This window comes from Cynocephalus volans, chromosome 1, assembly GCF_027409185.1.
Source record: "Cynocephalus volans isolate mCynVol1 chromosome 1, mCynVol1.pri, whole genome shotgun sequence".
Classification (NCBI taxonomy): domain Eukaryota; kingdom Metazoa; phylum Chordata; class Mammalia; order Dermoptera; family Cynocephalidae; genus Cynocephalus; species Cynocephalus volans.
The window spans coordinates 94,327,751-94,345,826 of record NC_084460.1 but is presented as its reverse complement, the minus strand read 5'-3'; positions in this window follow the sequence as shown (position 1 = coordinate 94,345,826).

Below are 18,076 nucleotides of genomic sequence, written 5' to 3'. Positions count from 1 at the left end.
ATTTTCTTCTGGCCTGTAGAGTTTCAGTTGAGGAGTCTGCTGTTAGTCTGATGAGGGCTCCCTTATAGATGACTTGACTGTTTTCTCTTGCTGTTTTTAGGATTCTCTCTTCATCTTTGAGCTTTGCCAGTTTGACTATAATGTGTCTCAGAGAGGATCTTTTTGGATTGAATCTGTTTGGGGATCATTGAGCCTCTGGGATCTGAATATCCATGTCTCTCCCTATACCTGGAAAGTTTTTTGTTATTATTTCATTGAATAGGATTTCAATGACTTTTCCTTTCTCCTCCCTTTCTGGAATACCCATGATTTGGATGTTTGCATGCTTAAAGTTGTCTGCTAGCTCTCTTAGATTTTCTTTATTTTTTAAAAATTCTTTTTCCTTTTTAAAAAAAAGTCTGCCTGCATTATTTTGAAAATGCCATCTTCAAGATCAGAAATTCTTTCTTCTGCTTGCTCTAACCTGCCCCTTAAGCTCTCAGTTGTGTTTTTTATTTCATTGAATGAATCTTTCATTTCCATGAGTTCTGCTACTTTATTTTTTAAGGCATTAAACTCTTTGTAAATTTTCCTCCTTCATATCCTATTTCTTTGTTTTGTTTTGTTTTTTCATTTCATCATGCTGTCTATCTGAATCTTTTGGTATCTTATTGAATTTCCTTAAGATTGTTGCTTGGAATTTCTTTTCAGTCATTTTAAGGGTTTCCTGCTCTATGGACTTGAGAATTACTGTTTTCCTTTGGTGGTATTTTATATGTGTGTGTGTGTGTGTGTGTGTGTGTGTGTGTACATATTTGTATTTTTAGTATCTCTATGTTGATATCTGGTCATCTGGTAGAGCAGTTGCTTCTTCTGATATGCTGGAGTGGTCTTTGGAGAGAGACTTCCTTCTTTTTTGGGGGGCTCCACTGGTGATCTCCTTATTTCAGTGCAGCCCAGTGGTCTCTGGGCTTCTTGCAAGTGGCCATAGCCACTACTGTGGTTGTGACCTGCCTTTGTGGCAGCAGTGGCTGTTACGGTGGCTGTAATGGATCATCCACATGGAAGTAGTGTTTGCAACATGCTCCTGCCTTCTTTTGGGTGAGGAAGGATGCGCATGGCTCATGCCTAGGTCCCCAGGCATGCTCCTTCCTTCTCATGTTTCCTCTTTTCTATGGGATAATTTACAGAGAAAAGACTTTTTTATTTTAGCATCTGTGTTGGCTCTCATACTATTGTCTAGGGTGGTATCAGGATAGATATTCTTAATGTTAGTAATGGCTTCTCAAGGTGTAGTCAAAGCACATAACCTTTCACTAAAGGGCAACACTACAGCAATCCAAAATAGTTAACACAGCTCATGGAGACTTCATGAAAGGAGAGTCATATTCCAGCAGTGGGCTCACCAGGATACCTTTAAATTATGTTTCAATTGATGTTTCCAACAGATTTTAACCTCACTCTGTGGCAGGGTTTATTTTCAGGTTTTTATATATGAGACATGAAGAAATAAGTAGCTGAATAAAAGTGGTTTCTCAACCTTGGATGAACAGTTAGAACTCATGCTTCCATTTCCTAAAGTTAAGTCCTCCTCCTGCTTCCCCCAAGCAGTATAAAACTCATCAGGAATTTTTTTTTTTTTTTTCACCAAGTGGTGATCATTTGATTTTAGTCAAAGTCTCCACTGGCCAATACAAATGCCTAGTAAGGGATGAGAGTTGCATAGCCTGTCAGGGGTAGATCAAGTAGCTGTTTGTTCAAAGTACTTGCTGAAGCAGAAACAACCCTTTTTGTTTTGAAAGCATGTTCATGTGATAATGAAATGCACAAAGCAAAGAGGTTCATCCATATAAATGGATCATTTAAATAATGAGCAAGGAGGAAGGATGTGGTTTGGTGTCAGTACTGATTAATTGGGACATAAAAATAAATAACCATCCCAACATTGGCTGCCTCACTTGAAACTTACTCTATTGGTGGGCAATGAAGTTAATGCAATTGACAATATAATTGCAGGTTAGTGAAGAGAATAATCCATGAAGAGGCTCTTGCTTCTTTTATAGCTTTAATTAGCTAGATAACATCTCTCTGTTAATTTTCTCATCCCTACCTTGCTAATCTTCTGGTCCTCATAGTGAAACCTAATGTTTTCAACTAATCTTTTAGAATATATTGGGTACTATATAGAGATATATAGTATTCTAGGCATTCAATTCAACCAACTTTCATTGTATTCCTACCGTATAACATTCACTGTGCATATGCATGCCAGTAAGTTTATGGATCTACACTTCAGAAAAATGCAATGTCTACCGGTGACTTTCTTCTATTGTTACCCTCTTCTCTGGAATCTTTACCTTTCATAGAAAAAATTCACAAAGTTTCTGAGCTGTGGTGTTTGTGGATTGTGTTAAAGTTGATGGCACATTGTCAGATTTATTCCCTTACCAAAGAGTTAACCTTGAGGCAACTTTATTCAATCTATTTTACACAATCATGATTGAGGATAACACAAGGTAGTTGAAAGTTAATAATCAACTCTGGTTCAAATACTCAAGGAACAGGTAATTTGAGATGTATTAGCATCACTAGAGGTCATTGAGGGAAACTACTGGAAGGGCACTTGGAACACACACACACACACACACCACCCCAGATCACATGATACAAAAACAAAAATCCACGTAAAACCACTTGAGATGCCTTCCCCACCCCCAAAGTATATCCAATAAGTGAGAATGTGATTTGGCTATTACCAGGGTACTTTTAAAAGTTCATGGAAAAATAGAATTAAAAGATAATACAGATCTTTCCATGAACTTATTTTATTTTATTTTACTTTTTATTATTAGCATATTCATTATTACAAATCGTGATTTTTCTTTATGCCCTTTACCTGACCTGTCACTCCCTGCCCCCTATTTCTAGCATCTTTAGGTTTGTTCTCTCCTGAAAGTTCAATGTCCTGTTGAGGTTCCTTTCTTTCTTTCTTTTCTTTTCTTTTTTCTTTTCCTTTCTTTTCTTTTCTTTCTTTGCCTTCTTTCTGTCTTTCCTTCCTCCTTTCTTAGTACCCAGTTATGAGTGAGAACATGCAGTATTTCTCTTTCCTTGTCTGGCTTATTTCACTTAACATAATTTTCTCCAGACTCATCCATGTAACTTTTTGAAGTACACTTGTATTTTCTTGTTGTTGTTAAGTGATGACTGATGCTGGTTTTGGTTCAGGACAGCTCAGATGCAAGTTGGTGGATATTTTCAAAGAACTAATTTCATTCTGCTAGACAAAATCTTTTCAATGTTATTTTCAAAAAGGCTCTTTTTAACTTTCCAGTGTAATAAGAATTTTCTTATATTGTGAAATGAAGGAAGAAATCAAAATTGACTTCTATTTTGGAGAATAAACAAGAAAAATGCTCTTCATTTTATAGCAGTGATTGGTGTCTTCAGATTTCTAAGATTCATACTTTCCTGTATTTATTTTTCCTGCATATTCTCCTGGTTTTTAGTCCAAAGTAAATGATCAAAGTGGTTTTTTTCTTTACCAAAACTTGCTCCTTCTCTCTCTCTTTCTCTCAAGTGTAAAACATTGAAAAAGCAGGATTTTCTCTTTTTTCCACAATGGTTCATTTATATTCTCTGAAGCCAAGACTATGGCAAGTTCTAATGTCTTACTGTTTTATGTCACCACCGAGGTAACAGTGACATGCTGGCTGCTGATTAATAAATATATTTATCTGGCTTCTCAACCTGCTTACACTGCTGAATAATGAGCACATGTTAACAATTACTCTAAATGTCTTGGATATTTTGTAGAACTTTTATCATACTTTAGGGTGGTTTATTGATTTAGTCAGATTCATGCCCTGGGCACAAAACATATTGTCATTTGGGATTCAACGTGGACAGACTGCATGTCCATTAACATTTTGAACTCAGACACTAGGGTCTTGCTTCTGGAATTCTCTGAACAATAGATCTCTCTAATATATTCTTATTCTTCCCACATAAACCAAAGCATATCTATTGGCGAATTTTCTACGGCCTCACCCTTTAGAATATGGTACGAAACATTAGGAATGAGAAATAGTGAATAGGAGATTTGAATACCAGCTCCCTGCACTTCAGGTAAACATAACAGCCCAGCACAGTAAAAACTACTGATGTTTGTTTTTAAAATAAATGAACAAAAATCTATATTCCCATTTCTCTGGAGTTTTGTTTTGGTTTTTGTACTTTTTTTGTAACATCAAGCCATTTTAGTGGAATGATACAGAAAGTCACTTTGAATTCAAATAAAAAATAAGGCCATCCATCATGTTAACAATTTAATTACCTGAGTATATATTTTTCCAGCAAAAAACCCTATTATTTGTTGTGTATCTTATTACTGAGTCGTTGCCTCGGGACAACTTGGCTGTCACTGGGCAGGCCTTGTGGTAAGAAATGGCGAGATAGGGAGCAGATAAGCCCTGCAGCCCTCTGCCTTCTTTCCAGGCCCCCCGCCATCCCGTGTTTGCTGGAGGCCTTACCTGTTAGAGTTCCTGTAATCTTTGTTGCAACAGCGAAATGGTGACTTGTAAAGGCAGTGAAGCATGACAGAGAGAGTGAAAGGGTCGAATGAAATAGAAATGTGATATTTTCTGTCTTCCGAGGGCCCAGGAAATAGAACTCCTGCTGCCGAGCTGGGCTTTGGCATTCACTATCACACTGAGCAGAGGGAAAGTTGTGAGATTTCTTGTTTAGGATTCATGGAAGAGGCAAAGTAAACAGTGCACTAGGTTTCTTTGGTTGTTTAAGCATCTGCCTTCCCAGTGATTGCGGATCAAGCAATAATTTCGGCACTGAGGAAATGAGATCCGAGTAAAGGAGGCAAAGAGGAAAAGAGCCGCTTCTGGGTCCTTCTTAGGGCACTGGGATTACAGGTCCGCCTCCCTCCTGAGTACTCACCAGGTGGCAGGCAAATGTCTGTGATACCGGTCTGTTGTTTGCTCGCTCGCTTTTTGATTGTACGTCCTGACGACTACAAATACCTGTAACAACATAAGCTAATAAATTGATAACATAGCAACAATTCTATCTACTTTGGGGAGTGGTGGGCATGAAATGGCAAGGAAATTTTCCTGCTTTTACAGTTTTATGCACCACCGTGGTTGGCAGTTTAATTCTGGCCTGCTCCCTTGCAGAGAGCATTGTCAATTGAGGGAGACAGAAAACAAAGACCAGACTCAAACCGACCATTAGTGCACGCTGTTTCCTGCCTGGATAATGTTACAAGAAAAGAAGGTGTTCTATTCTTACTAAGGCGCTGAATTGAGGATAATTCTTGCATTTCAGCATGGCGGGCTGATAAATGTTAGAGACAACAGGGCTTGGTCAACAACTTTGGGCTTGAATCGTCCAGGCAGCAGGGTGTAAGCTGCCTGGTCACCTTTGCCTCTGAACCTTGTCCAGGCAGCCTGACTGAGTCTCTCTTTTTAAGCCTCAGGGCACATAGTTCAAGAAGTATGTTCATTCCGTTCTTGCCTGAAGAAGAATTGCTGATCATTTTGTGTTTAAACAAATGTATTGAAGTTTCTTCTAAGTGGATTTCACTGGAGATGATTCAGAACTTGCTGATGGTGGCAAGGAGAGGGTAGATTTTCTTATGGGTTCCTTGATACCTTTACAAATGCATCTGATTTTCACAGTGAAGGCATGTTTTCATAAATGGAAACAAATAAAACAGTAGGCAAGGGTTTTCTCAAATGCTTGCCAAGTACATTAAACACACAAAAGTACATTCACAGCGAAAGTTGGTTGAAAACAGCTGTTTTAAAGGATTTTGGGTGAATGCAGTTAACAGCATCATCATTATAAGGCCCGAAGCAAACGTGTTACTGATTACACCCCATTAAGAAATTGGAATGTGTTCCCCCAAGGAAACACCACAGCACATGCTATTTGAAAATAACAACCAACTCCAAAATACTCAGCCAAGATGATAGTTTAGACTGTGCAGCCTGTCTATACAGATGCAACTCTCAGGAAAATGAGAGTATATCTTATCTTAACTAATCAGAATATTTTTAACAATATTGTTTGAGTGGAGGTTTCCTTGGCGTCTTTTACCTTTTCCCCGAGCAGGCTCTGTCGACTTCAGTCATATGTTATGTTGAAGTACAAGAAACCAGATATGAAGGAAGTTTGAGGCTTCAGCTTGTTAGATCGTGCAAATCCAGGCAGCCAGTGGGTTTGAATGTAAACCTGGATGAAGTTCTAGGTCAGCTCCTTGTAGAACGTCCTTGCACTGGGAGCAGAGAATGTTCTCCAGGGTAGAACAGAAGGCTTTTGTGGGGTCTGTGGAATATGGAAAATTTAATAGGAACCATGGGATTACTTCTCTGAGAAATAATGTTCCTATGTTGAAAAGGCCCTGTAAGGATGCCGTGGCAGCAGGGACTGCACATGGCTGAGGGCAGCTGCTGTCATTCAGCTTGGGTCTACACTGTCTGTTCCCCATGGCACGGAAGGTGCTTTACTGACACTTTTCATGATGGCCCAGAAGCCTCCTAAGGGCCCTGAGGAGTTAGATGGGAAGGAATTCAAAGTCTAATACTTGGTGAAAAAAGAAAAGAAAGGCTATTTCACCTTTTCCACACATCTGAAAGAAGGGTCAGATTTCTCCTCCTGATGAAAGAGTCCCCATTTCTCCTCCTGATGAAAGAGTCCCCGCTGGGAACAAACCTCCTTTCACACTGTGGGGTACACTGTGGGTCATTTTGGGAAGGGCAGTCTCCCTCTCCCGCTTCCTGGAAGGTGCAGTCACTGCCTGAGAAGGCGAGGAGCACCTCATGTCCATGGATGCGCTGGTGTCCTATGCAGATGTGAAACTCAGTGCTAACTGTGACACCACCAATATAACAAATGGTATGATTATGAAATAAGAATTTTGTGGTTATTATTTCACTTGTGTGAGGTAGATTTTAGTTCTAATGATGGGACTTTTGATAAGCTCTATAAATTCTATGAACCTCTGTGTCCTTATTTTTGTAAAGAGAATAATAAGACTTACCATATATAACTTTTGTGAGCGGCACATTCTAAGCACAGATATGGGTATTTAGTTATACATTTGTATAGACACACACATGTGTGTAGGTGTGTGTGCCAGTGTGCTCATGTACTTTAAAAAAGTGGATGTCAGCATTTTTGCGACAAGCATCTCTTGGGGGCTTAGGGCCCATTTGAGATTTCAGATGTGAAAGAGGCTTAATTATTTGTTCAGGGGGAGGAGTGATCCTGGGGAAACCCTTTCTCCTCCACCCATTTAGAGACCCTCAGGTCTCTTAATAGCTGAGGCAAAAATAGACTTCTAGGTTAGAACATATCCCTGCCCAGAGTAAGCAGGGACCCTAATCTGAACATTCAGGATTCCCAAGACCGTGAAGGGGGCTGCTAGAACGTGACCCTGGTTCCTGAAAGAGGATTACATGCCAGATTGTAGCATCTGGGAGAACTGGGGTGTCATAAACGCAGTTCTCTGTGTGGTAACCTAGACTTCATCCTCCCTCACTGCGTAGTTCTCTGAGTATGGAAGGCTCTGTTCGGGCAGTCTTGGTGGGGATGAAGGCTGGGCACAGGGCCTGGCACCAGCGATTGGTCTGTGCACCTGAAGGAACTGTTTTTAATGGGCACATGCTTTACAAAGCACCTTTTGTCCAAGCTGACAGTGAGTGTGGGGGAAATGGTGGAAATGGCGATAAGTTTATTACACCAAAACTTTGATGTAACAGATAAATCTATTATTGATAATGCTGCAACCATGACTCTTGGGAAATGTTTTTGATAACATGACACAAATATTAGTATTGCCAACTATCGCTAGAAGTCATTTGCCAGAAAGAAAATACAGTTGGTTTTGGACAAAGGCAATGGTGATAGGGGTCATCTATGAGGCCAGGTTACTAGGCAACTCTGTCTATCACCATTTCCTTTCTCAATGAATTGTGGGCAATGTAAATAATTTTAAGGAACCTACATGTAAATGCATTTCAAAATGATTTGTCTATTAAAAATAAAATTGATTTATTATCCATTAAAAAAGAGAGAGATCCCAGTAAAATTGTTCCCAGAAATTCTAGAGATCTATGATTAGAGATTTTATCCTGGAAAATGGAAGTGAGCTGGAGATAGGTGCTTTCTCATGTGAATTTTATTTTGTTTTATTTTTATTACTATTATTAATACTTAAATGATTGAGGTAAATCATTTTTTTTTTCCGGGCATATGAGCTATATTTTTTCTTATTGTATAAATAACCTTTTGTAATGCAAATGCTCATTCTCTCCTTTCATTCCTCAGCCCCCCTTTTTTCCCCTCAATGCTATAATCATTTACTGAACATCTACTGTGTTCTAAGTGCAATTTAAGTTATCAGAGATACAAAGAGAAAATAGATTGAGTATCTGATCCTGAGCAATGCATATAATCTCTTTTGTTCAAATTCTGAAGGTGATTGAAGTAATCATATACTCTATATAACATTTTCCCCATGAAAAAAATTCTCTCATAGGAATTACTCTAAAAGAAGGGCCTCCCAAGTGGGTGTCCACATGCCAGGGGTTGTAGAAAATGGTCTGTGGGGGCACAGAAAAGTATTGAGGCCTGTTTCTACTATTTTCATCATATTTTAAATTTGTATTGATCAATAAACATATCAGTAATGTCATATTTCATATATTAGTACAGTAGCATAAGTGAATAATTTATAAATAAATACATATGTATGTTGGAGATGCATGCTCAACACATTTTATTGGTAGGGTGTGTGATGATAAACATTTGAGGGCTACTGCTCTAGATTGCATTCTCCATTAGGGTAGAGAACCTGCCTGTCTTGTTGGGCCCTTTACTGTGAGTGGCAGTGTCTGGCACATTTGAGTACTTAATAAATAGCCAGCAAAAGAATGGATAAGTGACTGAACAAACTGACAAATGTTTTGTGTCCCTTTCCTTCAGAGCTGCTAAATAAAAATGGTGCATTTTAATAAACCCCAAATAATTAACCTGGGGCAATGTGCTAGACAGAGTATATTTTTTAAAAGGCTTATTTAAAATGTTATCTTTTCCCTAGATTCAAGTCTAATCGAGAGCCAACACAATGCAGCACCAAATGTAGAGGGAGAAATCTTCTGGAGGGAATAGTGACTTGTGATCCCTCAAATCACAATTTATGGGCTACTACTGTGCATGCTGCTTACTTGCTTGGCTTTGAAAATAGGGTATAGTGGAGTTAATTAACACTTTCAGGAATCCAAAGAAGGTCATCTGTTTGCTCTCATTTCCTTTTTGGGCAGGATGATACAGATAAATAGGCTTATACTCTATTTTAAACTATCTCTACATTCTCCCCCAGGAACCTATTTAAGTGCTGGAATTTGGGTTTACTTTTAAGGATAATGGACATTTACTAGGAAAAAAATATGGCAAAGATAAGCTCCTATAGTAGATTGAATTATGTCTTCCCCAAACTCCCTGAAGCTTGAATTGTGTCCCCCAAGTTTTATGCATTAGAAAGTTGGCCCCCACAGTGAGTGTTAAGAGGGTGAGAAATCCTATCACGGTAATTTAAAGGTAGAGCCTTGAAGAGGTGATTAGATTGTAGGACCCTGCAGTAGTGAATGGATTAAAAATGGTGGTCATGGGAGTGGTTCTGATGGCTTTAAAAGAAGAGGAGAGTCTGTCTCTCTTGCTCTCTCTGCTCTCTCTGCCTCCACCATCTTGCAATGTGAGACTCCTGAGTCACTGTTGCCACCACCAGATGGACTTTGGACTTCCCAGCCTCAGAAACTGTAAGCAATAAATTTCATTTTCCTTATAAATCACCCAGTTCCAAGTATTTTGTTAAAAGCAGTAGAGATGGACTAATACAGCTCCCTAGGCTTGTTGAATGTGCAGTGCTTACCATGGTCATTCTTTCTCCTCTTTGTTTTAGTAGAGAGGAGAACATAGGTTTCATGAAATAATGGAAGTCTTGGAAGTATAGCAACATAATCCAAAGGAAATAATGTGCAAAACAACAACAAAACCCTGGTGAATGAAGTTCTGAAGTTTTCTCTGCAAATTTGTACCTTTTTCTATTTCCACATTTAGGCTTCAAAGAATTTTTTTAGAAACAAATAAAGCATATGATTTTGTTACAAGACAAGATGATCACAGTGATAAAAACGACCTTATATCTATCCAGTATCGTGCTTTATTTAAGAGTCCATGAAGCATTTTCACACTGGTTATCATATCTAACTCTTACGGCCAATCAGCCTATGTTTTCTAATTTTATGGAGAAAAAATGAAAATTCCAAGAAGTGACAGAATCAGGGGCTCACTATTTCTAAGCCCAGAGAGACTTTTTTTTTTTTTTTTTTTTTTTACATTAGTACTACTCAGTTTGTAATGTGAGTGTGATTACCTGAGCACGTGGTTAAAATGCAGATTCTGATTCAGCAGTTCTGGGTGGAGGCTGAGATTTTGCATGTCTAGTGGGTTCCCAGTTGATGCTGGTGCTTTTGTCTACAGATCTTACTTTAAATAGCAGGATTCTGCATCATTACTTATTCCTATGTGATGTGATTAAGGGAACCCTTGCTGAGGAGATTGTGCAGAATGTTTAAGGTGTTCAGAGCAAAGGCTTTGAGACTGATTATCACTGCTTCCTGTTTGAGAAGAAGACAAAGAGTTCAATCAGTCATTCCCCCTCTCAAACTTCTCTCAAATATATTCTCTTCTCTATTTTGTTTCTGCTGGGCCATGCCAACAGCCCCAGACTGATGACAAGCATCTCTTCCCTGCCATCAACCTTCTCCACTGCCACCAGTCCTTTTTGTCTAAAACACAATATCATCATGCCATTCCCACCTTTAAAGGCTCACAGGGGTGCTCCATTTCCAGTGGGACGAAATGTACCTTTTGAGCACAGCCTATTAGGGCCTTCATGATCTGACCCTTGCCCTTTATCCACATCTCCTGCTGCAGCCTACCCCTTGGCCACAACCCCTCCCATCTCCAGGTGCTAGATTCCATCTACCCCAGACATCTCACATTTTCCAAATATAGCATTCTTGCTCTTTTGTGTCAAGAAAATTTCATTTCTAAGTCTGTTCTAGTTCTTTACTAGATCTAGGGAGGGAAATTTTTACAATCTAGTGACAGAAGTTTATAAACAATTATGTGGGTCTTAAATTGTGTATGTGTGTGTGCATGCACACATGTATATGTATCTGATAGCTGGCACTGTTTATAGTAAGCACATAATTAAATATTCATTGAATGGCTAGACTAGGTACCTGATATTTCTACAATCATTGCTGGAACTGATGAATAGTTATAAAATTTGAAAGAAAGTGAAATAATTAGGCTCAGATATTTGCCTGGATTTCACAAAAATTGGTCAAGATAATCATTTTATGGTTAGAAAAGTTCATGGAAATTGTGGATATTGCAGAGCAATTTATTTAACTGATCTTGACCAATGACATGTTTAGAGTAAGAGCAAAAGATGGCTCTAACTCTGGATTGTGCCTCACCCTGTGGCATGTTCCAGACTCTTCTGTCCCTTCCAGCCAACTTTATTTCATTCAGAAGAGTTACAGTTTGGGTGACTTATGGCTGATAATGACAGCTGGCCCATTTGTCTTCCTCTTCTCTGCTTCTGTTCTATAATTTCTATCTGTGGGACTACTGTTCATTTCAGAGATCTCTGTGGAAGAGCTTTAAAGGGTGGTCCTTTTAAAAATTGTGGCCCATTTATAACAACAATGAAACACTGGTCTTGCTTTTGCAAACAAAAAAAGCAGAGCCATTGCCTTTTGGGAAGCAACAGAAATGCCAGCCATGGAAGGGTAAGCTTGTTCTATTGGAACATCAGTATTGTGTATTTGTTAAGAAAAGAAGCAAAACAGCAAGTCACCAGGCAACCTTATTGCTAAATAAAATGTAGACCGAGTATTGGGAAGGATTTAAAAAACATGTTTAAATAAGTAGATTTTAACTTAAAACCAGCAATTTCTTTGATTATGTTACAGTGAAACAAAACTGTATGTATATACACACACACAGTGGGGGTGAAGGCTGTCCTTATTCCTTTATATTTTCACGTCCACAAACAAAAATCTGTGTGCATGTACACACATGTAAGATATCTTTAATTTCCAGGAATGCAATTCTCTAGCCTTTCTATTATCTGGAATCTAGAATCCTCCCCTCATTTGTAACACATATTTCCCACTCAGCAACTGTTTAGCAAGCAACTTCAACTTCTTGTATGTGGTGCAGGGAGGGAGGGAAGTGTGGTATGCAAGAAATTGACCCAACTAATTCTGATGTTCCAGCCACTGAACAAGACATTGGATACTAAATACAAGGCAAAAGCATGATTCAAACCACAAGAAAGATTGGGATTTGTGGTCAGGGCTCCTAGCCCTATTGTAAATTGCTGAGGTCCTGGTTATTATGGTGGTGGTTGAGGTGTAGGGCAGCAGAACTCCTGCCCAATTTGGAGGGAATGCTTAGAAATTGAAAGTAGAGACCAAGCTAGGAACACACTTGGATGAACTAAATCAATCCTGAACTGATCATTTTTTAATCTAATTTAAAATTCTATTAAATGGTGGGGGTGGAGGCTGTTCTTAGCCCTTTCATTCAGAACTGACACAGGCAAGTATACCTGAGCCAGCCCAGGACAAGGCGTCAAGGACCTCTGCTGAGAGGAATTCAGGAAACAGAAGAAATGATATTGAGAGTGGCCAGCAGTGCCTCGGAGTGTCGCTGCTTAGTGCAACATAGTTCATAGTTGGAATGTTGGTGTTTTCAAAGTACTACGTGTTTTATTTATTTATTTATTTATTTATTTATTTATTTATTTATTTATTTATTTATTTATTTATTTATTTATTGTTAAGTGTTTGGACACCTCTGGGAAGAATTGGACAGTTCCCAGTATTTGGCTTCTCTGTTCAAGGTCAAATAAATGCTAACACAGAGGATAAGGCTAGGGACTGACCAGAAGGAGAGTGGGTTCGTCATGCCTCAGGAACCTTCACTGCTCCCCCTGGATGGTGCTGGCTGAGACTGCTCTAAAGCAGCTCCATTTCAATGCTCAGCTTCACCTTGTCCTTATTTTGTTGTCTGTCATTCTGGTACACTGGTTATCAAAGTACTAGAGAATTAACATGAGCAATCTTGTAGTGAGGTGGGTGAACCTGATAAAACTTTCCAGCTAACCTCTGGAAAGCACTCTCAGAGAGTACTGTTTCTGAGATTTTACATGAAAACTTCTATTTTCTATGTTGACATTTATGTTACAATTCTCAAAATAAATTTGTAAGCCACTACGTTTTTACTGCATTAATTTGGCACACCATGGTTTAAAACTTAAATTCCAGCATGAGAAATAAATTTGATCCCAGTTTAAAGGTATTTAGGATGGGATCCTGACTTGTGGAACTGGGCTTGTCCAATGTGCAGACTGACTAAATCGAGACCTGGCTTTGGAGTGTGCATGAAATTCTGATGGTAGCTCAGTGAATGTCAGGAGTTGGTGAAAAATGTAAAGATAATGCACAGAAGAGATCCCTATACATTGTTATCTGTTAAAATGTGAGATCATTCATTCAGTAAATGTTTCTTGAGAGTTTACTCTGCTCCAGAAACTGTGGTATGTACTGTGTTTGTAAGTGTACCATTTGTGATGCTTCTCCTCTAAGAGAAATTTGAGTTGGTCCACTTCAGAAACACTTGCAACCAGGAGGATAATTAAGGTTTTTTGGGGATTAGGAAAGGAAACTCTGAGACTTCCATGATTAATGGAGTGGGTTTGAGTTTTGCTGGAGCAGATGGTACAGGGACATCTCTTTGGGAGAAACCCTGTTTGGAAGTCAAAAAGAATGTTTTGTGGTGTGAGTTCCCTTGCCACAGTCTCATTTAGTAGTTGAAGCAGAGTTCACATCTGGGACCCCTCGGAGAATTAACCATTGTGAGAACAGTGAACCAAAAGGAAACAGAAGTTATATATATTGAAAGGCTTAATCTGATCTCTTGCCTGTCTTCAAAGGAAACTTCATTTGTAAAGGACATGCATGATCGTGAAGAAAGGACCCCCATTAGGCAGTGCAGAAATAATAAAAGACTCTAGTCCAGTCTCTGGTACAGGGGGATTAAGGCACTTGCTCTGTACCCAATTGGGAGACTGATGGAGCTGGACTGAAATTCATCTCTTTGGTTCTCTTTTCGGGGTCCTCTACTCAATAGAGCACAGTTCCTTTCTTTTCCTATAAATTAAGATTTATCTGACAAGAAGCTTCCTCGTGGGAAACACAAGAGTTATAGCCTAGCAAAGCAACACGCTCATTCAGTTTTGTTTTGTTTCTCTTAAATTTTCATCCTTCTTTTCCCTTTTTCTGTTTTTTTTTTGTTTGTTTGTTTTCAGGGAGGGAGTATGTTTGAGTTGCCCGTGTGCTTATGGAGTCAAGAACAAAATGAACTATTCTTAATAGCTAGTAGGGGTGAGGAGGAGGGAAACATGATTGAGGCAGATACAATACACATACTTGTTTTCTTTCTTACTCTATTTTGTTGCCTGTTGTAGTTTGAAAGTATCCTCATGATCTAAAAGAGGGGAGGAGGCCTCATGGAGTGAAAAGAATCCTGAAACACCTAGAAAATACGTGGTGCCATTGTGCATGTAATATAAATTGGCTGATATTGTATGTATCTTTCTGCAGTTTGTCTTTTGCTAAATATTTTGGTCTTTATGATCATAGACATATGACTTTATGTAGTGCACACTCTGTGACATGTACTTTCTAAGTACTCTAGAAACTTCAGATTATTTAGTATAGACTTGCCATATTCTTTTAAATCACATCTAATTTGGTTAGTTCATAATTGTTGGATAATTAAGGTGCTTCTAATTTTTTGTTGTTGTTACTATGACAAATTTTGCCCTAAATCTTCTTAGCATGCCTTCTTGGATACATGTGAGTGGCTGCAAAAGCATAAAAAGGTCTACTACACACCCTCTGGTGACAGTAATTGCCTTTGAGTAGGGGGAGGAAATATAGATTAAGTTGTAGTTGGTCAATACGATAGGGGACATATTGTTTTGAAATTTTATCATTGCTTATGTAAAAACCAGCCCACTTAATTAATCACAACTTTATTAATTAGAATCAGGTATACTTTTGAGTATTGGTGTTGAATCTAGCACTGCAAACCCATTTAATCTGTAACTCCCATTATATGGTTTCTGGAGCCTTAGTTCTCTTGTTCAGCTGTTAAATTATATCACGTGACCATCCTGTATGTGTGAGCATGTGGACACATACATTATCAAAAGGGAGCAGTAAAAAAGGAAAAAGGAAGAGGGTGAAACCAAACAGTGCATTTTAAATTTACATTTGTGTATCATTGGAAAATTAAGATAGTTACCATGATAACAATGTTCCAGCACAGAAGATGACCTTGGGGCATTATCAAGCCTTCCTGCTCACAAGACATAGCATATACCTTAAACACCCTAGACAGGAGACCTTCGCTAGACAGACCCAATGACAACATTTGGATAACCATTTCAATCCTGAGCAAATTTCAGTGATAAAATTTATTTAAATATCTAACTCCATGAAGATAAAAAATGGCTAGTTGCCCTTTTCTGTGTAAGAATGCTCTTTTCTGTAGCAATCTGTTTCAGATTAAATGGTGCAGTTAGTTTTGATTTCCTGGCTTTTTAAAAGTCCTTACCTTAATATCACTACTCTGGGCCATACATACATTTTAGCAGGTCTTAGGTGAACATTTCTGTGTGTAAGGACATGCTTTGAATATTCCACAGCGTATTTGTGTACACACATGCGCCGCGCGCGCACACACACACGCACACGCACACACCCCCACACACACACACACTTCTGTACCTTTTCAGGTTGAAGGAAGAGCTTCAGTATAAACTTTCTCTGAAATGTCGCTATTTAGTGTTAAGTACTGCCCTGCCTGTTTTCTGAAAGTTTTTTCCCTGTAAGTATGGATTGAGCCAAAGCAAGAATAAAGGTTCTTTATGGTTTGAATATGCCACTCCCTATTGTGTACTTTTATGGAGCCATGACTTTTATTTAGTTTGTATTGTGTATCTATGTTCACTTTAAAGTCCATTATGAACTCTGGAATCACAGCTGTCCAATAGAACTTTCTGCAGTGATAAAAATGTTCTATAATCTGCACGGTCCAATATGGTAGCCACTAGTCCTATGTAGCTATTGAGCACTAGTGTGAATGAGGAACTGAATTTTTAACTGAATTTATTTTAATTATTTTCAATTTAACTAGTCATATGTGGCCAGTGGCTACTGTATTTGACAGTGCAGTTACAGATCATTTTGTCACATTCATATAGAACTAGAGAATCTTCAACATTTGTGTTGTAGCCTTTTCGCATGAAAAACTACCCCTTTGCTTCTATTTTGCATTATTTAATTTGCCTTCAGAATTTGAATTCAAATTCCGTCCTCTAGGGTCTATTTTGCTTTAACCTTTTGATTTCTCCCTGCTCAACCTCTGTGCTACTTGCAGCTAGGAGGTATTTTTGGCAACTCACATTCAGAAAACAGTGCAACACTATGAAATAGGAAACATGCGTAGTTCGTGTAAGCACATTATAAAAGTTTACAGAATGGCTTTCTTTGATTTCTAATTCTCCTGATCAAATTTACTTGGATTTAAACAAATGATATTTATTGAATATGTATCTTTGCTTTCTTGAAAAGCAGGCCAGTTTTAAAATTGGCACTAATCCTCCCTCATTTTCAGTGAGATTTGGAGTGGTATGACACAATCCTTCCTACTTGTTGAGCTTTGGGTACAGGCTGGCTTAGTGCGCTCCACACAGCCACGACAGCACACAGTGACAAAGCCAACTTCCTCTAGGATTTCCAAAAATTAAATTGTCAGTAAGTAGGAACTTCCTGCTACCCTTCTGGGGCCTTTGAACGTGATTAGGATGAGCAATGATTCCCCAGAAGTGGGCAGAGGGTTGGAGCAGTAAACATGCAGATTACGTGGTGCATACACCCCATTCTTCACACACGCCGCCCGAGATAATACTCCTATAGAGAAACCGCTGGGTTCCCAAGCCCTTCTCTCAAGCTCCTTCTCTTTACTTAGAGGCCAGCCAGGATGCACAGAAAACATAACTGATACCGCTTAGATAATTATTGACTAGTTTTAGTTTTGATGGTGTAGATTGAATTTTATTTCTTTTCTTTTCCTGGTTATGTTTCACTGACGCAGTTTGCTTCTTTCTAAGTAGAAGCGTGATGATTTTCATTCTTTGCGATGAGAACTTCAGCAACTGAGACAAAGGTAATTTTAGTGAGCGTTCCTACATACAGCGTGTATGGCGTCCACATTTTGAAACATTCTCTGCAATTTGGAGTGGGCAGGTGGGGGCAGATTACAAAATCGTATGATATATTTTGTATACCCTTGCTTTTTGACAGATGTTCTGAATTGCAAAGATGCCTTATTTGTGGCAAAGGGATGCCATAGAAAATGTGTTTTTATAAATGTCTAAGTGTTCGCGTAAAACAGTATTGGGCAGCTTAAGTCCAACTAGCGTGTGCATTCCTCTTCGTCTTGAATCTGTGGGTAGTACCTTGATTTTCCTCTTCTGTAGGTGACTGCTACCTTTTTGTATTCCTGTATTTTGGAGTGGTAGGTGTTTCAAGAGGAGGTTAACCAGGTAAAGTGGTTCTCTTCGTCCAGTTTGCTGTCCTCTCCCTCTTGCTCAAGCTCTTCTCCCCAGTCCTCTCTGCCTCCCTCCTTCCTGCCCTCACCAGATGTGATGAGGCCAGGCTGACCTCCTGCACCTGGTGCCCACCCTGTGACCCTTTTCTTTCTGTTTGAAAATGTGAGGGATGAGGTGTGGGGAATTGCATGGCCAGATAAAGAGAAGTTGCTCGAAAGTATATGTTGAACTAAATGTCAGCCACTGACTTTTGAAGGTCATAGGGGCTGGCCAGGTGTGTGAATGGTTTGCTTTCCCCCTTTCTTGCACTCTTATTTTAAAGTC